Raw genomic sequence first — 27,857 nt, 5'->3', positions numbered from 1 at the left:
CCAGCGAAGGCGCATACCAACTTGTGCAGTCACCCAAAAAGGGGGCAGAACACATGGGATGGGGAACAACAAGCGAAAATGTGGGCGTTACGTGGGAAGTACTGCACTAAAATGCTTGCAACGCCCACATGTGCGCTAAAAACACATATTCATGGAATCAAACAGTGCTCACTGGCGCATTGGTATAGATGTGCTAATCTGGACACACGTCCGCCACGCGAAGGCAGGCGTAAGCATCACCGCACACCAAAAACAATGCATAAAAAGACTGCACAAAAACAAACGCGTCACGCGTAGACAGCTACAATGAATGTGCCATTTTTTGCAGCAGTGATCGTGGCACACCACAGGAGGAGGAGGTTAGCCAGGGCACGCATTTTTTTACCCAGGACCAGCCTTTTAGGGATGCCTGATGACCATGTCTATGCCAGGTATAGGTTTCCACCTCATATCATATTAGACCTGGTCACGAAGTGGGAAGATGACCTCACATCACCCACCCTGTGCTCCCAAGCACTGAGCCTCTTGGAAAATGTGCTCAATGGCCTGAATATTTTGGCCACTGGGTCATTTCAGCAGACAACTGCCATTGTTGCAGGCATCTCACAGGCCACGCAGTCACGCTGCCTACACCAGGTGTTGGCAATCATGACTGCTCGCCTCTAAATCAGCAGGCACATATACATGCCCAGAACACTTGCAGAAATGCAGGCCATGGTCCAGGATTTTTCTGGGGTGGTGCAATTCCCAAAAGTGCTTGGTGCCATCAATTGCACACATGTGGCCCTACGTCCACTTAGGGCCACAGAGCACATCTATCGTAATCACAAGCACTGGCATTCCATCAATTTGCAAGTTGTATATGATGCCAAGGGAATCATAACCCACCCATGATAGTTTCATATTCAGAATGTCACCCCTATACTGGGCCCTGTAAGCTGGGAAGCATGGCAACACATACTCATTGGTGAGTACAAATGGCCCTGCAAATGCATTCATGTCTCACACAGACCAAAACACACCACTGACAAACCTTGTCACCTCCACAAGGGACAGTGCCACACTCTGAGCACCTGCATGATGACGCCAATACAGAACCCCACCACACCACCCCAGGTAAGAAATAACACAGCCCACATTGCAACTCGGGCCATAGTGGAGCACACATTCTGAGTGCTAAAGTCACGCTTCCACTCCTTCGACCACTCTGGTGGTGAGCTACTATGTGCACCATGAGTAGTGTGCAGGATCATTGTGGCAGCATGTGTCCTGCCAACGCTGCAACATGGTGTGGCGTACTGGTGGACATGGTGGTGCCCCCACATCCCCAACCACATGCAGGGCAGCTGTGTATGGGAGGGGAAAGGGCGCGTGGCAAGGCTGTTCGTACTCAGCTTTTGGCTTAATTTTTCACCTAAAATCCAACCCCTGTGGAGTGTACACAGGCCTGGTACATTCCAGGTCACAGTCGATGATGAAAAAGGGACAACCGTCTGTCACAAAGTTAACACCCTGAGAATGTGTCCTTGGAAGTGCTACGTTGTGTGCATCCCTTACAAATCTAACCTACTCAAACTGGTGTGCACAAAAGGCACACACGGAAGATGCTGTATGCCACTAACCCTATGCAAAAATACACATCCATATGGCAGTATGTCACATAAACCCTCAAAATCCCCATGTCACCTCCTTGCCTGCACCATGCCATGTCTTGCAATGTGAAAATGGAAAAAATAAATGGCCACCACATAACACTACTGTCACAAAGTGCAGAACGACAAACAAAACTACTCCTGAAACAACTCACTCTCACAAATCAAAAGAACAATGTAACCTGGAACATCAATTGCCCCGTAGAACATGCCACAAACACAGGAGCTAACAGTGATCCTGTCTGATAGTGGCCAATCAGAATACGACAGTTGCCTCAATGTTTCCCATGGTACACTGCCATTGTCAGTGTGGCCCCGCCAACTAAAGTGGTCATGGAAGTGTAAACAGCATGAAGGCCACCAACAATGTAGACAGGCAAGCAAATACCTGAGAAATCACAATAAAAACATAATGGTCTGCAATTTAAAAAAAAAAAAAGAAGGCATGTCAACCATGCACAGGCCAAACAATCATGAATCACATTTGGGGTGTATACACAGCTTGGACTTCAGACTGCCCACATATATCATGGAAGCCCAGTGCCCCTGAGTAAGTTACTTTTACACGCTGCACTCCTTGCAAACCCATGGAAAGGGGAAGCAGGAGTCACATATGTGTCCGAACCCCAAGCCAGAAACACAAACAGGAGACAAGCCTTCATGGGCCCACTTGGAACCTACAGTGGATGAACTTGGATGCCACACAAATCAACACACTGCTACATAAATACACAATAGACAAAAAAATACAACATTCAAAAATGCCCATGGTGGGTTGGGGGTTGGGGGGTGAGGGCCACCCAGGAGGGTGGATGGGCAGGGTGCACCTCAACTACCACATGTGTGGATATTGAGAAAAAAAAAATAACCTCCATGGGTTCATGGTCCGCACAGCTAGCATGGATGGGCAGAGCTGTCGCTGCTGTCGCCACCCTCTGCTGTAGCATTAGATGGTGCAAGTGGTAAGGGAGGTTCAACACACAAGGCCCTGGCCTGGTCCTCCATGGAAGCAGCCATGCAAGACTGAGATGTTCGCATCACCAACATGACGGCTCTGATGTCTGCATGCAACAAATCACAGGATGCACGCAGATCTACTTGCAACACCGCATGACTTGTACGCGGTTCCTTTGAGATGAGGTGTGTCAATTGTTGCATATGCGGTTCTGACTGTTTACTGTGGGCTGCCTCGAGTGCAGCCAGTGTAGTTCGGAGGGCCCTATTCTCCTCCCTCAGGGCAGATCTGTGGGCCCGACCGTCTGCAGCCATGGATGCATACAGAGCACTCAGTTCTGCCGGTCAGCACCTGTTGCTGCCCACCATGTGGAGCCTCTGTGAACGGCATGTGGACCGCAATGCCTGCTGCTGGAGCCGCACCTGTCTGTCTGGGTGGATAATGGAATTGGTCACCCTTTCCATGCCCTGAGCCAACACCTCATAGGAAGCCCCCTGTTGTGCAACAGAATACATGGCCTGCTCCCACACAGTATTGACTGCTGCCACAAGGCCACTGTGTTGGCGGACCCCACGTCTGCTTGAATCAAGGAAACATGGCCCTTGATGTGCTGCTGCTGTCTGTGGCTGCAGGACTACATCCCTCCTTTGACCACCTGCCGCAAGACCAGGAGTCAATGTTGTGGAGTGTGACTCTGCACACATAAAAAACACAGATGAATGTTCCAACACCGACTGGCCATGTGAGGGGTCTTCCCCCCTGCAGACGTTTGGGAATGAACAGCACCCACAGTTGATTCACTCACCTGTGACAGCAATCTAGAATCCATGTCCATTTCACCAACCGAGCCAAAGGCTTCCACAGAGACTGGATGGCCTGTAGCACCACAGGATTTTCATGGGCTACCACCCCACTTCCTCCACTGGTGCCAGGTTGTGTTTCAATCTCTTGTACCTCCTCCACCTCCTCCTCTACATTGAGTGCCTTATCGCCTGCACATGGACAGAAAAATATATGAAAACACCTGCTAATACCATAGGCCATGCGCATTGGCATCACAATGTTGTCACGCAACACATTAAGCTGCACGCACAGTCAATGCACATGCTCACACATGTACACAGTCTCAATTGAAGGCGAGTGTATCATGAAAGCAGCCATGGACGTGTGTTAAAGGCCACATATTCATATGCAGTGCATGGTGCCTAGCACCTGCATCCCACTGAAGCACCTGAGCTGTACAGTCGAGTCACCAACATCCCCGGTGCAAATACACAGATGCCACGTAGCACGGCCATGCCTGAAATGACAAACACCATGAGATGCAACTTGATGTCCAAGACCAATGTCCAATGGCTGTGACCTGACAGGACATTGAAATCATTAGTCAGAAACACAAATGTGTCACAATGTACAATGAAGCTATGGTGGCTGAATAGAGTGAAGCGAGGCACACAGATACCATGGTTCCAGGTCACATTGACAGCACACAAGTGAAGTGTCATGCATAAGTGGTAATTTTGGGTTGGATTTGGGAGGGGGCAGTGTATCACATGTAGACGTGCGAAAATAAGGTCATAGCTACGTAACCAGCACTGTAATTTTGCAGGATGATGCCAGTGGAAGGGTATGTGCAGACATCGGGTGTCAAGTGTTGGTAGTGGGTCATACGGATACAGGAAAGACCCCCCCCAAGTGCGGGAGATGTCTAGGAGGCACTGCATGTGTACAAACATTGTCTCAGAGGACCGTGCTGCAGATCAGAGTCTTGGCAGGTGATAAGTTCATCCCCGCAGTCATCCCAGACCCCAGCATGGGAGACAAGGAACGAAAGCACAAAGCATGAGGAAGCAGCAAAAGTGCCTACAGCCGAAGAGAAGGCACAGTTCCATCGAAGTAGGGAGGCTGTACCAGGGGGAGGACCCAGATGAAGATAGGCATGAACCACAAAACAATTGCCAATGAGTAGGTACTGAGGCTGAGGGAGTAGGAAAGGGATGACTAAATACCATGAAAAGGAATCAAACGTCAATGATGGAGATCAATGAACAGAGGCACCAGGAACAATATGGCCATGTGGACAATGCACAGGGATTTGAAATCCACCTACGTAAGCACTGTGATGCAGTGACAACATCAAATTCCTAGTGAGATACCTAGTCCCAGGAGAACAGGACTACCCCCACAATGCAGTCGGGGGTGTCTTGCAGAAGGAATAGAGTAGAAGCACATAAACCTGCTAGAAGCTTTTGTAGTAGTCCACCATAGGAATTAACTGTACTCTGCAGGCAGTGATCCGCAGGTGGAAGGAGAGGAAAGGGAGTGAACATCAGAAGAAGTGCAGCCGGCAGTGTGACCTCCCTGAGATGTCACAGTAGTGATGAGAGAAGGAGATTGTGGAGTGCAAGCTCATCACAGGCAATCACAGGTTGGAGCAGGACGAGGCCCAAGAGAGGCTTCACAGGGAGTGACATGCAATCAGTGAACCGGTGTGGTGATGAGGATTGTCACGTTGTGCAGCACATCGTTCATATGCAGTCAGCACAACAAGAAGCATGGGTCATTCCAAATTCACATGGCTCACCCCTGCCACTCATGTACATATAGGCACATCTGGAAGACAATCATCACACTACATCCAAGCGACATGTCCCTGACACACATGTATCAACACTCACCGGACATGTCCTCATAATTTGGCAAGTCTCCCAGGCCTTGGACCTGCTCCACATCGATCATATCACTGACTCACATCATGTGGAGTGAGTTGATTGTCCTCTTGCACTGGTCAACCTCCAGTCACCAGAGTATTGGAGTAGGTGGAACCCAGCGTGTCTTTGGCTTTGCGTCGGATGTCATTCCAATGCTTTATCACCTCATGTGGTGTGCGCCTCTCATAACCCAAGACGTTAATACCATCCAGGACACGCTGCCACTGGGCCATATGCTGAGCAGGCGTATGTTTGCTCCCTGCCTGCATAAGCAGGTCATGTTAGTTTTCCAACACGTAATCCACGAGGATGTCCAGTTCCTCATCACAGAAGCTCCTCTTCCTGGATGTGTTGGTCTGCTGTGCCGTGCTTGGGGTTTGAGCCCTGTCCACTCCTGCATGGTTTTGCTTCTTGCAAGGTTGTGCAGACCCTGAGTGGCTAGAGCCAATTGGGTCAGTAGGGGCTGGAGTACTGGTGGATTGTGCCGGGGCATCATCCACTGATGGCATGACAGTAGCTGCCCTGACAGGTATCTGACAAGGACATTTGCACATGGGTCTCTATGGACCTGTGCGTGGACCACCACAGTCCTGGCTGGCTGACCCTGAGCCTGGGTGGTGGTAGCTGCAGCTGCCACCACACTCTCATGGCCGGGGCTGGTCTGGACAGTAGATGACGATGCTGCCCTGTGACCCCTGGTGCTGGTGTTGGCAACTTTCACAACACGTCCCTTCCCCTTGGAGACAAGGGCAACGGCACCTGGGTCTATGTGTACCTGTGCCAGGACCTCTACAGGCCTGGCTGTTGGCCACCTCTGCCACCTCGTCCACCTCTGCCCCCTTCCCACTTCTGGGCCTCCCACTCAGGGCACTGATGGAATTATGCAATGGGAGGCACACACATATGAATTGTCCTGGGTAATTTCAGTGAGTGCGGCAGTGTACATGATGAAACATGTACCACTGTGCTCCAGCTAGGCTCAATGTAACCCCTGGGGTAAAAATAACGGGTCGGGTAACGCACAGGCACCCCAAAAGCAAAATAAAATGTGTATGCAACCCCTCGGTAGCCCATGTGTGAAGTAAAAGCATTATGCAGTACGCTGTGGCACCCAACAACACAAAAAATGCATACCTGAGATACACGTAGGGTACTATAACCTCGAAAATGGGGGTACACACGACACACAGAGGCAAAGACAGTATAAAAATTGCGTATGCGACTCATTTTGCCTCATAGAAAAAAAAAACACATGCAGGTGTGCGCAGGGGCAGCTCCCCGGCAAAAAAAGAAGAACACACTGTCTCAGTATTGGAGAATTTGCATGGTACCCCAGAATACTACGAAGTCCACATGTCCATCTGCAGCGAAATGCACGTACAGTCCAATGTTGTCCTACGTACAACTTTTACCCAGACGCCCAACATACAGCATGTGTTACGTAAGTTACACGCGTAGGCCCTTTCCTCTAAATCCACGCTAATACACTGGTTCCGCACGTACGGAGTCACTCTGTTTCCGGATGGCCACACGAATAACATGGAAGACCCACGCTCCTGCCTACCAGCCAATTTACCTGCCTCCATGTGGCCCGAGCTGCCTCCTACGAGCCATCTGTGCTGCCTGCCCACTCAGTGTGCCTGCTGCCCACGTGCCCTGCAATAATTTGGTGCCTGCCGTGCAGCCATTGCCAGTGCTCCTGTCACTGTGAACACATCTCCTGATCCCAAAGACTGGCGATGACGTGCCATACCACCGCTCCACAGCCCAGCCCCAGGACCACCTTTACCACCCACCCCTGCCATGTCTGACCCAACATCACCTGAGGCAAGTGGTAAACCCCCGGCAGCGAGGCAACAGGCTGTCAGCTTCTCAGCAGGGGAAGTTGACATCCTGGTGGAGCAAGTCCTGGAGCATTATGATGCCCTCTTCCACGGACCATCGCAAGTCAGCAAGGAAGGATGGAGGAGGATCTGGGCGGACATCGTGGGTGCCATCAATGTGGAGGGGGTGGCACCCCGTGACTACACACATGTCCACAAGCGCTGGGAGATCTTCAAGGCCAGGACCCAGAACAAGGCCCGGCACTTCCTCCAGGCTGGTAAGGACCAAGTGAGGCGCGGGGCCGGTTGACCAATGACAACTATCAGGTCCTGGAGAGGTTCTATCCAGTGCTGCACACCCAGGTCTGGGATTTGGAGCTCCGTCTGGAGTCAACTGGAAAGTGTCCATGTTTTCTCGTACACCATGGTGCATGTGCATGTTGATATGTGGTTGGAGTGTGCACCTTGGCCTAATGTCTGGCATGCCTCTTGTGCAGATGTCTGTGTACATGTTTACCTGACAGTGCTGCATGTGAGTCTGTTCAAACATGTGTAACAGCAATGAGGTTAGGATTGCAATGTGTGATGCGCACAATCATGTAGCGACATGCACATGTTTTCATGCATGTGTCTTCACTGGGGCATGTGAGTGGTGTTATACATGTGTGCTTTCATCAACATCACTGGAATGCATGGTGTGCATATGTCAGTGAAGTGAGTGTGTGACTGGCAAACACTCATGGATGTATGACGCATGGTCATTTGAATGTGTGATTAATTCATGCTGCCAAATTGGCCTCATGTGCACTCTGACGTGATAGCTGCATGGGCTGTTGCATGACTGTCCGGTGATTTGTGTGAATGAGATGTGTAAATCCCATGATGTATGTGAGGTGGGTACATGATGTTTAAATGCTCACAGTGCCTTGTACATGGATGTGAATGTCTGTTGCACATCATGACATACATGATTGTGCATGTGTGTGAATGCCATTTCCTGGTGTATAGTGGACAGTAATGATGGTTGTGACCTTTGACAGTGCCACTGATGTACATTTATATTGTGCCAAACACACATATGTTCAGTTACCTGATGTTTGTGTTCTCTGTTTTCACATCCACAGCGACAATGGGAGAAGTGGGCAGAGAAGGCGCTGTGGAGCAAGGCAGCAGGGATGCCTCCACCAGGGACAGACTCAAGGCCAGTCGTCCTCCCAGGTACTGTCATCTTCCAGGAGCGAGTAGGCTGGTGCCATGTAGGAGTCACCAGCCACAGCTGCTGAGGGTAGGTCCAAGAGGGCGAAGGTGGTGGAGGACTCCTCAGCAGTGGGAGGGACAAATGAGCCCACACAGGGGCAAGGCACTGCGGAAGACGGTGGGCAGGCATCCAGGTTGGCGGGGGATGTGGAGGAGGAGGAGGCCACATCAACCCAGTCCATGGGGCCCGACGGGGGTGATGACGTAGGAGTGACTTTTGCAGTCCAGACCCAGGGCTGGAGGTAGCACAGGTCACTGTGGAGGCGCCTGTGCTAATTCCTGCCCCTAGGACTGTGACTGCATCTGTATGCACCTGTGGGCATGCCTCAGGATGGAACCATCCACGTGGAACCTCATTGCGTACCCCGGACACACCCCAGCCAAATCGCATGGGAACTCATTGCGTACCCCAGACGCACTCTGGCCAAATCGCGTGGAAACTCATCACCTACCCCGGACGCACCACAGCCAAATTGCACGGAAACTTATTGCGTACCTCAGACGCACCCCAGCCAAATTGCACGGAAACTCATTGCGTATCCCAGATGCACCCAAGGTAAATCATGTAGGAACTCATCGCGTACCCCGGACGCACCCGAGACAAATTGCGTGAAAACGTATCGCGTACCAAGGACGCACCCCAGCCAAATCGTGTGGAAACTCATCACGTACCCCAGACGCGCCCAAGCCAAGTCACGAGGAAACTAGGTGCGTGCCCATTCTGCAACGGATTTTCACGTGATTTGCCTGGGGGCGGCTGTATGCTGGACCAGGGAGAATGCAGGGGCTTGCACCGTGTTGGGCATTTCGCTGGCTTTTTGCTGCACGTGGGGTCGTGTTGGGGGCGTTACTGGTGCAGCTTGATGTTCCTTGCGCCCCCGCTAGTGATGCCTCGGTTAATCCATGAATACGCGCGCTGTGTAATTGTTTATGTGCACCACGGCTGGCGCACGGCGCTTGCGCCTACCCTGCGCTTAATTGAATGAATCGGCCCCATAGTCTCCTAGGAAAAGCCTCCAATTACCTGCTTACCAATCAAATATGGAGTGATCCCAAGCATAGCCCTAGTCCCTCATCCATGTTTAGACACCTATTTGTGCCTAAGAGAAGGGGCAATTTGGAACAAAAATTGCGACGTGAGGCATTTTCAATAAATACATTGGATACAGTTTTCCCAAAAGGGGTGAACGCAATGTTGTACCTAGCTTTTAAAAATAAAAAAATATTATAGGAATGTTTAAGTGTGATTGGCGCTTTTGATCTCTGTAAATCACATCTTGTTCATGATCCATATATCTTATTTTTTGACACCACGAGATGGATCATAGCATTTTATGTCAAGATATATTGATATTATACAGGCTGTTGTTGATGTATTCATTCACTGCTCAAGTGCTTTTATGTATTTGCACTTTTTTTCTTGTACGACCATATTCATCTCTTGAGTCTCATTTTCTTTGACAGCGTTGAATTGTTAATGATTGTTTTATTTTGCACTTATATATGTACATTGAAAGACTTGCGGATTCAAACTAGAACATACATTTATACACTGTATATTTCATATCAATAAGAATCTATGTGAACAAAACATGTTTCTATTCACTATGCACATATTGTGGGCTCGGCACCTAGACACTGATGTTTATCATATGTAAAATCGTATTGATTAACTTCATTGTTTACTTATTTTGTTCAATGTTTGTAGTGATACCGATGTAGGGTACACTGAGAAAACCTGTTAAGGTGGTGACTATTTGTTAGCACTATTTTAGTTTTAGTTGTGTAATCACTTATTGATTTGAGGTTATATCATTGTGCATGGCATCCTTTTATTGCTGTTGTGTTCTTCTATGTGAGGCGGAAGCTCCTGCTCACTACTACATTGTGCGCTATAGTCAAGATTTGTTATATTAGCACATGGTTTTTACTTCACCTCTTTGTTTGGTATGTACAGTGTTGATCGGTTGATAGGAATCTCTAATTGTTTTGTATTTTTTTTTTTAGGTTTTTATAAACTCTGTGGCCGGGTACAGATAAAACCTACAATTTCAATAATTTGTTTTATTTGTATAGTAGTCTGTTTGGCGCGGTTTTAGCACCATAAAAAGCTGACTGCTTGAATGTTTCTTGCTATTTGATCTTCCACTTGTCGATGGGAGAGGTAGTGAGGCCGCCAGGTGGTTCATTTATTGGGCTTTTCTTTATGGATAATGGTGCTTGATGTTATTACCATTTCTAGTGAAATTGAGAGATTAACACGATTTAAGGTTTTCCCTTTTGCTTACTTTATTTTGTATGTTTGTCTGTGGCGTTGTTTGTCTTGAGGTAAACTTGTTCAGGATATGGTCCTGATGTTTTTTGTATTGATTGACACGGATAAATAGTGCTGATGTTGTAATCTTCTTTTGGTGTCTCGCACACATGCGGTAAACTATGGTGATATATGAACGCTTTTTGTATGACTCATTTTATTTACACTATGCTTAGTTCTAAACCCTATGCAAGCATTAGGGTGTATACATCTAGGTGATGGTGGTACTTAACAATAGGTAGTTGGTGTTTTGAATCACATTGGTTTTACTCGTGTTTTTTTACATTGCTCCCACAATGGACTATATTTGTACATTATATATTTGTTTTTTTTTTATTTAGAATGATAGACTTTGCAGTTAGTCAATGTGATACTTACCCCTATAATAATATATATGCCATTCCTTGAAGAAGAGTTTTGACACCCGAAATACTTCGGAGAGAAAGTTTAGTCTGCTGGTCATCTTTAATAACAATGTTGTTGCTTGCTCTGTATTATTTACTTGTAGCAAAACTATGCTATTCAATAATGTGTTTACTATAATTTGAATGTTTCTAATATATGGAGTTTTCTATGTGAAATTTTGAGTAATATGAGGACTTACATTCACAAAAAATGTCATTTTAAAGAACCTCTAGCATACAATGGTTGAGTGTGGCATATCTCCACATTAGATGTTAGGTGTGGCCTTTCCCTACATGTTTCTACCGGTCCTTTGCTCTGTTGGACCGTATTCCTTGTGGGATCCCCCAACTTACTGCTGGACGCATTTGAAGTTATGCAGAAAATTCTTTCATGTTGAACTAGAGATCAGAGGCTTCATTTGCATTTGAATTCCCATGGTTATCCAATGTTGATTTACTGACATGTAACCACTGGGTCAAACATCTGTTCCTTTGGAGGACACCTTGTCTTCTGACCTTACAGACAAAATGTTTGATAAATTCCTCAAGATGACCTTGTTACTTATGTGGCTCACACCCTTCTGATCTCTGACAGAAATAGAATTAAGATGCATACTTCTGTCAGTTGTCACAATTGATAGCCTCTCCACCACTACTGCTTCAGCTGGTTCCACCCTGGTATCGTGCCATCAGCTCCCAATAAGCCTGGAAGAGTCTGCTCCTCCACCTTCCGTTTAGGGGTCCATGCTGTTTGGATATCAAATGGAGTACCTTATGTATAGTCAGTCGAGAACAGGAACGTCATTCCTCCAGTACAACACGGGAGTAGAGGGGATGTGCCCAGAGGACCATAGTTTGGATTCCAGGAAGTTACAAAGCAGGCTGCCCATTTGAGGTAGGGGCTACTGTCGGCCAGCCTGTGCTTTCAAGCATCCCCAATCATCTGGCACACCATGGCCCTGCACCATTCGCCCCAGAAATCATGACTGGACTCCCCGTGGAGAGCAGCACAGTCCAGTGGGAGGCTTACAAAAGTACTTGGTGAAAGCGTGGGAGACATCCATCTAGGTCCTCTGCAAACCATCAGAGAAGTGTAAAGTACACATTTTGTGGCCAGACTTGTACCGACTGAAGTGGTTCTGATGGTTCCCAAAGGGACCCTGCAAAAGGCTTGGCAATGTTAGATGCCATTCAGGCCTTCCTCAATAAGGAAGTAATCATAGCAATGCCTCAAAGGAATATGGCAGTGGGAGTAAATCCAGACTATTCCTTGTGTAGACGCACTCTAGGATTACCTTCCAGCGCTGAACCTAAAGCAGGACAACAAGTGAATAGCCTACTGACCTTTTGAAATGGTGACTGTAGATTCAATAATCCCACTAATGCACTAAGGGGATTTCCTCTCAGTCACCAACCTCCTAGACGACTATCTTCATGAACTGATAACTAATATCGGCCATACCTTCCTGAAATATACCTACCAAGGGACTTATTATCCATTTATGGTTCTTCCATTTGGATTAGCATCACCTCTGTGGGTCTCATGAAGATCCTGGTGCATCTGGTAGGTTAATTAACCTATAAAGGCATATCATTATTAGATTATGGTTAATTATAGTCCCCTAACACTTTGAGACATTGGAGAAAATAAGGAGAGTTTTCAGCTTCCTTCAAGATCATGTCTTCCTCATCAAGTGAATCAGGTGTTAGCTAGACCCCACCCAATCACCAAGGGCTCATTTTGACACTGAGCTGGGATGGGTTTTTCTCCCAGAGGAAAGAATGGTGAAATTGGGGTACATGGCGACATGGGGCCACCGTCCAAGTCATCCCCTGGGTCAAGACTAACCTCAGAATTGTGGTTCTTCACATCCTGACTCACTCTTCCTTTGGCAGTCCAAATCATCCATCCCTAGGTCCCCTATTTTCTGGACACCCTCCAGTTGTGGTTCAAAACCAGTCATCTTCAGTAAGATATCCATCTTTTATCTTTGACTACTAAAGTGCTACTTGCAGATGTTATTCATATAGAACGTGGGGCAACTTTAGAAGAAGAGACAGTCCATGAAAAATGGTCCCCACAGGAAGCACAGCAATCCTCTAATTTGAGACAATCACGTAGCCCAGAATTACATATATCCCCAGGTTGGAACTTGAGCCAAGGCCCTGTCAGAGATAGCATGCCAGATCTTCAAATGGACAGAGGGGGATATTCTTTTCTTAACAGTTGTCAATGAGGGAGACTATGCCAGCAGATCTCCACAACAGGAATTTATAATCGTCAGTACATTTTCAGTCCTCTCCAGTTTCAGCAGATCTGACTGTGGTCCTGGAACACACAGTGGTTCTCATTGCTTCCGAACAGGACAACTTACTTGTAAGGTTGACACCCTCTTATTCCAGTTGCCCAATGAGAGGCTTTATACCCTCCCTACAATTTATTTATCCTCAGGGTGCTGATGAAGATTGACAAGAAGAGGGCACTCATGATAACAATTGATAACAATCATCCCTCCCTAGCCTAGATTTCTCCATTTGTCTGAGAAGGATCCTTGGGTCCTACCCCCAGTACCTCCTCCTCTCCGCTTTCCCAAGTTGACAATGCAAACCTTGAAGAAACTCTACTTGGTAGACTGCATAGTGAGAGTGTAGGCCTTTGGGTTGATACAAGCGGGAAGGTATCTGTTTTCAAGTTTGGGGGTCTACCAACAATGGCAACACTTTGATAAGTGTTGTCGGGAGAATGTTTCCTCTCCTCAGTTTATAGATCCCTTCTGTATCATGGTTTTCTTTAGGACTAAATTCTCCCTAAGTCTATTCCTCTTTGAGAAGACAGTAGGCCCCATACAGGCATTCCGGCACGCTTTGGTAGTGGTGTCATAGAAGAACTTGTCATGAAACTGCTACAGATTTTCCAACAAAGGAGTCCTCGAGTATGATCAGTTATTGTGCAATGGAACCTACCAATGCTTAGATTGTTGTGTATCATGAATAAGAAGTGAATTATCAGATAAAAAGAAATATGAATAACGAAAAACATTATTTTTGAGTCCAAATGTATTTTTTACACGCCTACAAAAATACCCCTTTTGGCAATGCAAATCCCTATTTTACTGCCCTCAAAATCATTGTAATCCTGACTTAAAAACATATGAGAAAACATGTCTCACTTCAAAATCATACCCAAAAATCATACCCAGAGCCTTAATCATAATATAAATAAGAAAGATATGACATGGCACAATTCCTTCTTAATGAAAACCAAGCTTTGCTGCTTTGTGCTTAGTTTAGGCAATCCAAAAGAGAGAGATGTACGTATGTTAGTGGGCTCCTTGGTATACAAGCACTAGGATACCAAGTAGGATTATGGTACCTGAACAATCATGGGTGGCGGGGTCAGGATTCACAGTAAAGAAAGATCCTACCAATGTAAGGGTGCTGTGGCCTGGCTGTCCTATCAGGGCTTCCATTTAACAATGTGGGTTACACTGCGGAGTAGCCTAGCCTCTGAGAAATCAGTTACCTTTTGATATATTCTACTGAAAAATCCATAGGCCCTGACTGATGGAATTATTTGCATGGAAAATAAGGTACTTGCATGCCAAACTGCGCGCAAAATTGTGTTAATGGATTCTTTCAATCAAATGCGCAGCACTTTTCCAAGACTTGTGTGGAGTCTGCGGTGGCTCGGCACGTCTCTGCGATCAGAGGAACCCCTTGCACGAGACTCCAAGCAGAGTGTTGGCCAGGCCTACCCAGCGACGAAAATAGTGGTCAGAACATGCAGATTGAGGAATAACACATGAAAATGTGGCCATGTTAAGGTACGGTACACGGTCAAGCAATCACGTGCCCATACCAGCACAAATATCTACATATTCATGGATTCGAACTCTGCACGTCGGGTCGTGAAAAAGTTCACAGAAATCCTGGTACACTTCCGACACCTGGTAGCAGGTGTGAACGTTAACACGCATCGTAACAAATGAGTATAAAGCACACAATGCACACCAAATGAAACATATCCAGCATTTGTCGAAGCGATCGTGCACGAACACAAGCAGGAGGAGGAGAATGGCCAAGGCCAGGATATTTAACCCACATGCCACCCTTTTCGAGATGCCGGATGACCAGATCTATGGCAGGTACAGGTCCCCCCCATATCATCCTAGACCTGGCCAGGGAGTGGGAAGATGTGCTAATATCACCCGCCATGTGCTCACAGGCCCTTGGTTCCCTACAAAAAGTGCTCACTGCCTTACATTTGATAGCAGACCATTGCCATAGTAGGTGGTATCTCCCAGGCCATGCATTCACGCTGCCTACACCAGGTGATGGGGTGCATAACTGCCCAATCTTGTGTGCACCACCATATCTATATGCCAAGAACACCAGCTGAAAGGAAAATAGTAATCCACGACTTCTATGCTGTGGCACACTATGCACGAGTGCTGGGTGCAATAGATTGCACCCATTTCACGCTCCGTGACCCCGATTGATTGAACACATATACCACAACCACAAACATTGGCACTCAATCAAGGTTCAGGTTGTGTGCGATGCCAAGGGCATCATAACTGAAGTGTATGCAAACTATCCAGGAAGCACACATGGCAGTTATATATTCCGGATGACACCACTACACCGGAGCCTGGTAGCCAGCAAGCATGGGAACGCATGGCTCATTGGTGAGTATGAACCTACACGCACATGCTTGCATGTTGCACACTGATCAAAAGACACTGCCAACAAATGTTAATCACAACCATGTACACATTTACAGGGGACAGTGCCTACCCACTGAGCACATTCATGATGACGCCCATACGGAATCCAACAACACCAGCTGAGGTAAGGTACAATACTGCCCATGTAGCATCTATGGGCATAGTGGAGCACACCTTTACAGTGCTTAAGTCATGTTTCCGCTCCCTGTGCCACTATGGTGGTGTGTTGCTATATGCAACACCAGTTGTGTGCAGGATGATTGTGGCAGCATGTGTCCTGCACAATTTCACCACGTGGTGTGGCATCCCTGTGGACCTGCTGGTGGGCCACAGCCTGCACCCATAGGCACAACCCTTGCGCATGGCTGGCCAAAGGGCATGTTGAGAGGCTGCAAATACCAAGTAAGTGCAATCCTACTTTACACAAAATCCTGCCCCTCTGGAGTGCACACAATTAAGCCATTAAATGATGACCATGGGCCAGTCCTCTGTGCCCACAAAAACATCCTGAGAATGTGCCCCTGGGAGGGAACATTTGTGTGCCTCCATTAGACATAAAACAGCATGCACAAAAGTATGGCCAAAGGATATGATATATGATCGGTTATTCCTAACGCGCTTAATACCCAGAGGTTTCTAAGCGCGGACCAGGGGATCGCACCTCAGGTGCTCCATGTCATCTTGCTTCCAAGGCAAGCACGTTGCCCTTGAGCGATCCTCCCGGGACAAATGAAAGACACATACATGTGAGCATACCATCACCACAGTAAGCATGGAATGAAACCACTCCTGAGGCACAAAAACATCAGTATTGTCCCAAAAAATATCACCCAAAATATGTGTTGGCACGGATTAAATTCATCAACTTGCCAACTATCAATAATGAGCAGCGAGGCATTCATGGACTCCAAAAGGATTGTTTCCACTAATCCCCATAAACCCAATTAAAAAGGGTTACACACTTGTATGAGAATGTGTATGACAGGCACAAATGTATTCTTGTTGCTGTGAGCACAAAATCAGTGGTATCAGGATCCACATGTGAAACACATACAGCGGATATAAAGACAATGCACCCCTTACCATAAAATGCACTGAAAAGGACACAATTGACTGCTCTGTGCACTGGTCACCTGGTCACCCTCTGAACTCGGTACCAGGCTCCTGCATGTCCAGTTGCCCTTGTGCTGCCTCTGGGCTCCACATAAGTTAAGGGTCTGTATTGGCAACCCTACAGTCCCTTATCTCTGCACATATTAGCCACCCGCTGTCTGCACTTGTAAGTTAACTGCACTTCCCCTTCCCCTCCCCCGGCACTTCTCCCCTTCCCACTTCCCCTCACTTTCATGATCTGAATGATAAATGGCCTAGTAAGATCGTTATTTTTTCCTCCCTTTATTCCCTCTGTTTGTTTTTTTGCACCTAGAATCACTTGTGTCCAGGTGTGTTATAAATGACACATCATATTATATTGCATGTAGACTCCAAACCACACACATGAGACCACAAGTAGTAAGGCAAAGTAGTATCTTGAAGACAATTAACCCATGCAAGGAAAGCCCTGGACCCACACTGTGTGTTACAGAACAAATAATACATTCAATGGCCAACCCAGTCCCTGACCGCAACACAGTGACATCAAAGTAGTCATGTTGAATATGAACCACAAAAGAGCAACAAAAGTGCACTGCAGGAGAAATGCACATCTTACCTTTTTCCTGTCCATGCATACGACTAAAAGTATCCCCTCAATCCCATCACATTATGGTGAATGGATCTGCAGATAAAGACAAATCAATGTGAGCGCACCAAACACATCTATGCAGCCATACATACAGCAATATGTGCCCCCATGAGTGGTGTGTGGGAGTGAGGAGTCGTTTAGGCCCCCCTCACACATTCAGCACGGTGTAGATTACTTGCTCGCACAATAGCGGGGGACGCCTCCATTGCCTGTGTGCTAACAGTAGCATAAGCGGGGCTGTTGTAAGGGACACTTGGCTTCCATTTTGTGTGTCCTTGGCTCCATCTTTGGACCGCCCTGTTCTACTTTATAATCAAAAAGGGGCTCCCGAAGGAGGTAAAGAAGGCCTTGGATAAAATAGCTGGGATAGAAGCCAAAGGCTGGCCAGAGATTCAGAGCATAATTGTACAACATTGTAGGAGGATGAAAGAGAGAGAAAAAGAGATAGCACAGAGAAGGTTGGCAGACGAAGCAAAGTTAATCCAAAATAAATTTGTGAAGGTCGCGGTGATGAATGCAACAACATCCACTGACAGGCAGGGGGAAGGAGAGGAGGGGGCACCCTACTGCCCCATCTATTGGGGGTCCTGCCCCACCTTTTGGGGTGGCCCTCTCCCCCCTAACCCCGAATGAAGGTGGGGTGTATCTCACGCAGCCGTTAGGAGGAGGCCCAGGGAGGCCTGCATGAGGTGTGTCCCCCGGCCATTGGGGGTGGGGGGGGCACCTCAAAAGGTGGGGCAGGACCCTCAATAGATGGGGCAGTAGGGTTTGGGCACCCTGGGGGCAGATAGCCACACTAATGTGGCCATCTGCACCAAGCGAAGTTGGGTAAACAAAAAAAAATATACAAAATCACAAGCTGCTTTTTAGGGGGGGCTGAGGGCCACCCTAAATTGGCAGCGAATGATGTACCGCAATGGGGGGTGGCCCTCAACCCCCCCCACCCCAAATGGAGGGCCCCACCTCATGCAACCCTCCCTGGGGGCAGATATCTGCTCCTAGGAAGGGGCATCTGACCCCAGGGAGGGATGCATGAGGTGGCCCCCCCCTATCTGCCCCCAGGGTGGGTTGCATGAGGTGGGGCCCTCCATTTGGGGTGGGGGGGGTTGAGGGCCACCCCCCGTTGCGGTACATCATTCGCTGCCAATTTAGGGTGGCCCTCAGCCCCCCCTAAATAGCAGCCTATGAATTAGTATTTTGTTTTTTTTTTACCCTACTTTGCTTGGTGCAGATGGCCACATTAGTGTGGTTATCTGCCGGCAGGGTGCCCAAGCCCTACTGCCCCATCTATTGGGGGTCCTGCCCCACCTTTTGGGGTGGCCCTCTCCCCCCTCACCCCGAATGGAGGTGGGGTGTACCTCACGCAGCCGTTTGGAGGAGGCCCAGGGAGGCCTGCATGAGGTGTGTCCACCAGCCATTGGGGTGGGGGGGGCACCCCAAAAGGAGGGGCAGGACCCCCAATAGATGGGGCAGTAAGGTTTGGGCACTCCGGCGCCAGATTGGCACACCAATGTGCCCCTGTGCACAAAGGGGAGTTGGGTTACCAAAGGAAAAAAGTGAAAATGTTGGAACGTTTTTTAGGGGGGGCGGTGGGGCACCCCAAAGGGTTGGGAACGTTTCTAATGGAATGGGGTGTTAACCCCCCCCCGCCCACAATGGAGTGGGTGCCATGTCATGCAGCCCTCCCTGGGACCAGATATCTGCTCCTAGGAACGGACGCCTGAGCCCAGGGAGGAGTGCAGGACAGCCTCCCCCCTTATCTGCCCCTTGGGAGGGCTACATGAGATGGGCCACCCCTCCAATTGGGGTGGTGGTGGAGAGGTGCAACCCCCTTCACGTTAGAAAATTCCACAGCGGTGTAGGGGGCCCCTCCGCCCCCGCAAAAGGGTAGCCTGCCATTTTGAATTGGGTTCTTCGTTTACTATACCTGCCTTGGCGTAGAGGGGCACATTGGTGTGCCAGTCTGGCGCCGGGGAGCCCAAAACGTACAGGCCAATGCAACAGGGGGGGCCAATATGGGTGGTCTGGTATTTGGGTGGGCTGACACAGATAATATATGTTTTGTTATTCCCTTTACAGGTCTTGAGCAGTTCAAGCTTCTCCCTTGTTATGTACGTATTCAATTTTGCTTATTCCAACATTTTATAGTGGGTGGAGGGCACATTGCTATTGGGATGGGGGTGAACAGGGCCTGTAGTGTTCTGTTGTGAAGGAAGTGGGTGCTCTGGGGAGGTATTGGGGTGGCCAGGAACACCCTTGCCCGGGTTGCGGACAAAACGCCCCCCAGTGCAGCTGAACAGTGCTGTTTCCCTGGGAGGGAAGTTTGCCACTTAGCCATCTGTTCAATGTTTTTTTTGTGTGCTGGGGGTTGCCATACACCCATTGGTCTTATGCCAGTTTGCTATCACTGTGCAGTCCAGCCTTCTGTGGAGGTAGATGACTGAGAAGTTTCATGTATGTGGTGGAAGGAGCTGAAAAATGTACAGATATATGCCAGACAGTTTGGATGTGTTATTGGTAGGCAAAGCACTGAATGTAATTCTTTTATGTTTCCGTTGCAGTTGCGGCTACTGAAAAGGTTTTGCTGATTGTGGTAATATAAGTACCACATATATTACTTGGTAATGTGCGGGTGGAGGGTTACTGTGGTGGGAGAAACTGTGGCTGCAGTGTCAGTGGTATGGGTGAGAAAGGGTAGTAGGGCGGTTCGGGGGCCAGTAATGGGAGTGCCTTGCATTGAGGAAGGTGGCTGCTTTGCAGAAGGAAAAATTGGCCGACATAAGTAGCAGCTCCTTTTCAAAAATGTTGCCGGTAGTAATGCAGATGGTCATTTTGTTCTGAGCATGGTACGCGTACTTGGTACAGAGAACACTACTTTTACTGCAACGATCACCATTTCTGTGGTCCTTTTCCAGCAGTCGTCCCAGTGAGCCCCGCCAGGCTCCCCATCCTTTTGCAGGGGGAAAAGCTGTAACGCAGGGTAGCTAGAGGGGCAGGAGGGGTGGGGGGTGAAGTCATTGGCCTTGGGCGTCCATCTCCCAGATGGATATTTTGTCCTTCAAAAGCAGCAGTGGGTGCAGGGTGCCCCGGCCCGGTCCCCATCCCGTTCTAGAGGGGAAAGCTGCAGTGCTGGCCAGGCAGAGATGTAGGGTGGTGGTGGTTGATGTGTGTGACCTTGGCTGCCTCTCTGCCTTGGTAGTCGAATGGCCCCAAGTTCACCAGTACTTTAGGAGCTGCGCCCCAATTTCTCACAATCAAAGTGTCCAAATTTGCATGCATGTGTAATGAATGGCGCACATTCTGTCAGAGTAACTATATTCGGAGAGGTTACAAAGCACCCTTGCTGCACAGGTCATATCCTCTGTCAGACTAGTCACCCTGCCAAAGTGTAATGGTGTAGCATGTGCAAGTCACCTTACCACGGTGCAGTGCAGGCGGTGGGCCACAGGAGCAGACAAACTTTACTGATTACAATTGCCCCAGCACAACTGTGTTATTGGCACAAGGTGACATACTGTCTTCTTCACGTCTTTCCCACCTCCTTCCCCTAAAACACAAGTGCCAATTACGTAATGACCTACTGTAAATTCACATGAGAGGTGCATGTCCGAATGGGTGAAGTGTGTGTCTGGGATTGTTACAAGAGCCATTTGTTCACACAATCATTCAGCTAGTTGGTAACCTGTATGTATAGCCATATTCATGGGGGTTCACTTGTTTCCATATCATAGTGACGATGAGGGTTGTGTAGATAATTGCCTAGTCTTTCACCCAAAGGGCTGCACGATTTTCCGAGGGCCAACCACATCTGGCTCTCAAAGGGATGCCCTCCTGGTGCATTGGTTTGGGGTTAGGGGGAAGTGCTTTCACCAGCTCAGAGGAGCCATCAGCGATGTCCATGCAAAAGGAGATGCAACCCCCCCACCCTACAGTGGTGCACCTGGGAGGAAAAGATTTAGCGTCTGTGGGAGGGGAAGGGATACATGAGCTGCTAATGGAGGAACTGGAATGGATAGCACAGATGTTTCCAAACAGTGATGGTTTGGTGCCAGATTTCCGGGATTTATTTATTTTTGTTTTTTTCTGCAGGGTGCCATATGCCCACTTGTCTTATTTCCATTTCCAATCCGTGTGCAGTCTAGACTTCCGTAATGGTAGATGACTGAGAAGTGTCATGGAACTGGTGGAAGGAAGTGAAAAATGTACAGATAGTTGCCAGACAGTTTGGATGTTTTATTGGTAGGCAAAGCATTGAATGTAATTCTTTTATGTTTCCTTTGCAGTTGCTGAAAAGCTATTGCTGACTTATGTAAGTACAACATTTATTACTTGGTAATGTGGGGGTGGAGGATTACTGCGGTGGAAGGAATTGTGGCTGCATTGTCAGTGATAAGGGTGGGAAAGGGTAGTGGGGAGGGTCGGGGGCCAGTGATGGGTGTGCCTCGCATTGAGTAAGGCAGCTGCTTTGCAGAAGGAAAGGTTTGGCCGACATAAGTAGCAGCAAATTTTAATTTTTTTTTTCCAGTAGTTATATAGATGGTCATTTTTTCTGAGCATGCTATGCACACTTGTTACAGAGCTCATTCCTTTCACTGCAAAGTTCACCATTTCTGTGGTCCAATTCCAGCAGTGGTCCCAGTGTGCCCTGTCAGGGTCCCCATCCTTTTGCAGGGGGAAAAACTGTAACGCAGGGTAGCTAGAGAGGGGGGGTGTCATTGGCCTTGGGCGTCCGTCCCCCAGGTGGATATTTTGTCCTCCAAATTCAGCAGTGGGTGCAGGGTGCCCTGGCAGGGTCCAATCCCTTCCAGGAGAGGAAAGCTGTAGTGCTGACCAGGAAGCGATGTAGGGTAGTGGTGGGTGATGGGTGTGACCTTGGCCACATCCCTTCCTTGGTAGTGAAGTGCCCCCAAGTTCACCAGTGGTCCTGGAGCTATGGCCGAAACACTTACATTGAAAGTGTCTGAAGGTGCACCCATTTGTGGTAAATGTGGCACATTCTGTCAGGGTACCTATATTCAGAGAGCGTACAAAGCACACTTCCTGTGGACTTCATATCCTCTGTGAGACTAGTCACCCTGCCAAAGTGTAACGATGTAGCATGTGCAAGTCACCTTACCACCGTGCTGGGCAGGCGGTGGGCCACAGGAGCAGACAGCTTTTACTGATTACAATTGCGCCAGCACAACTGTGTTATTGGCACAAGGTGACATACTATCTTCTTCACCTCTTTCCCCTGAAAATAATGTGGCAATTATGTGTCGACCTACTGCTATCTCAAATGAGAAGTGGTTTCCGAATGGGTGAAGTGTGTGTCTGGGATTGTTACAAGAGTCATGTATTGCCGCAATTGTTGTGTAATTTGGTAAAATGTATGTGTAGCCATAATCATGGGGGTTTTCCTATTTCCATTTCCTAGTGAGGATGAGGGTTGTGTGGATTTTTGGCCACTCTTATATCCAAAGGGCTGCACGACTTTTCCGAGGGCCTCCTACATCTGGGTCTGGAAGGGATGGCCTTGCAGTGCATTGGTTTGGGGTGGGTGGGATGCGCCTTCACCAGCTCCGATGAGCCATCATCGCTGCCCAAGCAAAAGGACAGCCCCCCCCCCCCTGACCTTATAGTGGTTCACTTGGGAGGAAATGATTTTGCGTCTGTGGGACGGAAGGGGGTACGGGAGCAGCTCATGGCAGACCTTGAATGGATTGCACAGAGGTTTCCAAACACTGTGGTGGCCTGGTCCCAGATGATTCCCAGGATGGATTGGAGAACTCAAGGGAATAGAAGGGCCATCAACCGCTCGGTGTGGAAACTGAATGGCGAGTTCACTAGACTGACAGGGGGCAACACCAGAATACGGACCATTCACCATGGCAATATCAAAGGTGCTGTGATGTTTCACAGAGATGGGGTGCACCTTTCCAAAACAGGCATGGAGCTGTTCATTGGAAACATAATGGTTTTTGCCCAGACGCTATATTAGGGGGGGTTTGCCCAGTGACTGATGGACGCACTGGAAGATGTGAAAGTGAATAAAAATGGTAGTAAGTATGTTGGCAGTGAGACTTCCACTTTCTAGCAATTGTTTGCATTCATGGCATGTCAAAGCATTCAGTATGTTTCTGCTGCTTATTTCTTAGGTACCCATCACTACTTGCTTCAGCCTACATCAATTTGCTTGGCCTTGCAATAATTTTGTCCTTGTGAGCTTTCCCCTTACAATAGACACCCCTATGTGAATGAGCAGGTGTTTTTGTCAAAAGTGTGCCAGCAGTTGCCCGGAAGGGCCAGCCGTGTACTTTATTTATCTTCCCTTTCTGCTTCTTCATTGCCTATGGCTTTTCAACTCACCCAATCACTAATACGTTGCATGGTTGCTTCTCACCTTGATTTCCCATCCACAAGCATCCCATGGAGGAGGGCATGGTGCAAAGCATGTTGGCTGTTTCTGAATAGGGTGTGTGGCTGAAATCCTCGTCCCCACGCTTGTATTTCTGTACAGTTTAGCGGAATAGTACATTGTCCATAGATTTTTTGTTCTCTTTCTTTTAGGTGCTAGTGTGTTGTAGCTGTCTACCCACTTGTAGGAAAGCAGTCAGCTGGTCCTTAGCATTTCACGTGAGTGTTTGCAAAGTACTACTCCGTTTATTGTAGCGTGCAGGGAGTACGTCATATTGCAGAGGGCTGCTACAGTTTCTGAGCAAAGTCTGGACCTTTTGGTGTACTTGTGTGGAGTAGGTTTGTGGCACTGAATACCACTTAATGTGCTACGTTCCATACTTTCAGAAGCACACATACTTATTGTTTCAGTCTTCATCTGGTCTTTGGGCAGTAAAGGGTTCCATAGCGAAGGTACTCATGGCTTCTCGGCGATCAATGTCTGGTGCGGAGGCATTAGCTGCAGTGATGGAGTCTGGCTCAGAGCAAGGCACAGATGTGTACATGCATTCTGAAACAGATAGTGCTTCTGAGGGGCAGGAGGGAAGTGATTGGGGAAGTGAGATGGCCATTGACGAAAGTCCCTCCTCCCACTCATCATCGTCATCATCTGATGATGAAGAGGAAGGAAGAGTGCGTCCACCTTTTCGCACACTTCCCACACGCAGGGGACCTGTAAGGGGGAGGGGACGTGCAAGACGGCCACGCAATGTGGCAGTTCCTGACATGACTCAAGAGTCGCTCTGGGTGCCTCCAGCAATGGCTCAGCCTGTTGTGCCCCCTTTCTCTGGTATATCAGGGTGCACAGTGAATACAGAAGGGTTTCAGCCTATTGATTTTTTCAACCTTTTTGTTGATGATGGGTTCATTGCAGATGTGGTTCAGCAAACCAATTTATACGCTGCACAGTTCATGAGGTCTAGGGGTCCCACTCTGAAACCCCACTCCAGAGCACAAGCATGGGTACCCACAAACGATGTTGAAATGAGACAGTTTTGGGGTCTCATTTTGCTCATGGGAATTGGACACAAGCCGTCTGTCGCAATATACTGGTCTACTGTAGCACCACTTTATTGCCCGTTTTTTTCAGCTACAATGAGCAGAAATCGCTTTCAAGCACTGCACCGTATGTTGCACTTCAATGACAACTCGGCAGCATTACCCAAAACGCACCCAAACTTTGATAGGCTGTTCAAACTGAAGCCATTTCTGGACCACTTCACTCACCGATTTGCAGAGGTGTATGTTCCTAGCCAGAACATATCCATTGATGAATCGTTGGTGTTGTTCAAAGGTCGCCTTGTATTCAGGCAATACATTCCTAGCAAGAGATCACGATATCGGATTAAAATGTACATGTTGTGTGAAAATACCACTGGGTATGTCAGCAGCATGAGAGTCTACACCGGTAAAGACTTTACCCTAAACCCTCCGGGCTGCCCAGCCCATTTAGGGACAAGTGAGAAGATTGTTTGGGATCTTCTCACATCATGGCTCCACAAGGGACATCATTTGTATGTAGACAATTTCTACACTGGAATTCCACTGTTCAAGGAATTGTTCAATGTGGGCATGCTGGCATGCGGTACAATCCGCAGTAACCGCAAAGGCTTCCCCAGACAACTTGTGTGTAAGAAGTTGGCCAAGGGACAATGTATGGCATTGCGGCAGGATGAATTGTTAGCAGTGAAATTCTGTGACAAAAGGGATGTCTACATGCTAAGTACTATTCACGATGAAAGTACTTCAGCTGTCCCTCTGCGCAGGCAGACTCAGCAAGTGTTGAAGCCCAATTGCATTCTGGATTACAAGAAGTACATGGGTGGAGTAGACAAAAATGACCAAGTGCTTGAGTCATACCACGCTGAACGCAAGTCGCGTTTCTGGTACAAAAAGTTAGCCACACACATTGTGCATATGGCAACGTACAATGCTTATGTGGTGTACCGTGCATCTACTCCAGAAAACAAGCTCTCCTTTTTGGATTTTGAATTAGAAATTGTTTAATCTCTGGCTAATGTTCATGTACAAATTCCCTCCTTTCCAGAGGTCGAAGATGTGGCCAGATTGCAAGAGCGACACTTTGGTGATTATGTTCCTCCCACTGCCACGAAGGCACAACCCTACCGAAAATGTAAGGTGTGTACAAAACAAGGAAAGAGGAAGGATACTCGGCTGTACTGTCCCCAATGCCCTTCCCAGCCTGCCCTCTGCTTTCAGCCTTGTTTCCTTTTGTATCATACAAAGGAAAATTATTGGGAGATTGACTGATTTCCGAAAATGCCCATCATTCCTTGAAAGGGACCCTTAGCCACTGAAATCGTGCATGTCTTGTAAAGGAATGGCACTCTTGCACCCTGCCCTGGAGGTGTACCTTCAATGAAAATGCAACAGGATGTCAACTCGCTTCACTTGATTTAGCGTGCATTCACGAGCATTGCTAGTCCTGCTTCCTCCACTTGAGGCCTGCCTTGGAAAGGCAACCACAGCCGTAGCTTTCCCTTGAGGCCTGCCAAGAAAATGTACATCAGTCTAGATCCCTCAGCTCAAAGCGTGACTTGCAAAGGAACGCTAATCAGGCTCCTTCCATTGGAGGCGTGCCTGCGAAATAGTAATCATTATGAGTCCCTGTACTTGAGTTGTGCCATGCAGGTCTTTCCCCTTTGGCGTGCTTTGGCAAGCAATGCTAGTCCTGCTCCCTCCACTTGAGGCCTGCCTGGGAAAGAGACATCACCCCCCGGTACCTTTCACTTCAGGTCTGCCTCATAAGGAAAAGGCAGTCTAGCTCCCTCTGCGCGTGGTGTGCCTTGCAAAGTAACGCAATGCTTGTTTCTTCCAAAGCAGGCGCATCTTGGAAAGAAATGCAACTCTAGCTCCCTCCACTTGAGGTGTGCCTTGGAGTAGGTGGGGACAGCACTCTGCTTTACTCCCCTTTGGCGTGCTTTGGCAAGCAATGCTAGTCCTGCCCCCTCCACTTGAGGCCTGCCTGGGAAAGAGACATCACCCCCGGTACCTTTCACTTCAGGTCTGCCTCATAAGGAAAAGGCAGTCTAGCTCCCTGTGCGCGTGGTGTGCCTTGCAAAGTAACGCAATGCTTTTTTCTTCCAAAGCAGGCACATCTTGGAAAGAAATGCCACTCTAGCTCCCTCCACTTGAGGTGTGCCTTGGAGTAGGTGGGGACAGCACTCTGCTTTACTCCCCTTTGGCGTGCTTTGGCAAGCAATGCTAGTCCTGCCCCCTCCACTTGAGGCCTGCCTGGGAAAGAGACATCACCCCCGGTACCTTTCACTTCAGGTCTGCCTCATAAGGAAAAGGCAGTCTAGCTCCCTCTGCGCGTGGTGTGCCTTGTAAAGTAACGCAATGCTTGTTTCTTCCAAAGCAGGCACATCTTGGAAAGAAATGCCACTCTAGCTCCCTCCAATTGAGGTGTGCCTTGGAGTAGGTGGGGACAGCACTCTGCTTTACTCCCCTTTGGCATGCTTTGGCAAGCAATGCTAGTCCTGCCCCCTCCATTTGAGGCCTGCCTGGGAAAGAGTCATCACCCCCGGTACCTTTCACTTCATGTCTGCCTCATAAGAAAAAGGCAGTCTAGCTCCCTCTGCGCGTGGTGTGCCTTGCAAAGTAACGCAATGCTTGTTTCTTCCAAAGCAGGCGCATCTTGGAAAGGAATGCCACTCCACCGCCTCTAGTTGAGGCGGGCCATGGAGAAGAAGGGTGGAGCACTCTGGGTCACTCCCCTATGGGAGTGCGGCTTGCTCCTGTTCGGGATTGCCTTACAAAAAAAAACGTCTGGAAAACCCCATTCGCTTCTGGCGTACTTTGGACAGGAACCCAA

Source organism: Ambystoma mexicanum, chromosome 4p, assembly GCF_040938575.1.
Source record: "Ambystoma mexicanum isolate Mex_15411 chromosome 4p, UKY_AmexF1_1, whole genome shotgun sequence".
Taxonomy (NCBI): domain Eukaryota; kingdom Metazoa; phylum Chordata; class Amphibia; order Caudata; family Ambystomatidae; genus Ambystoma; species Ambystoma mexicanum.
The sequence above is the reverse complement of the archived record's forward strand: the minus strand, read 5'-3'. Positions refer to the sequence as shown.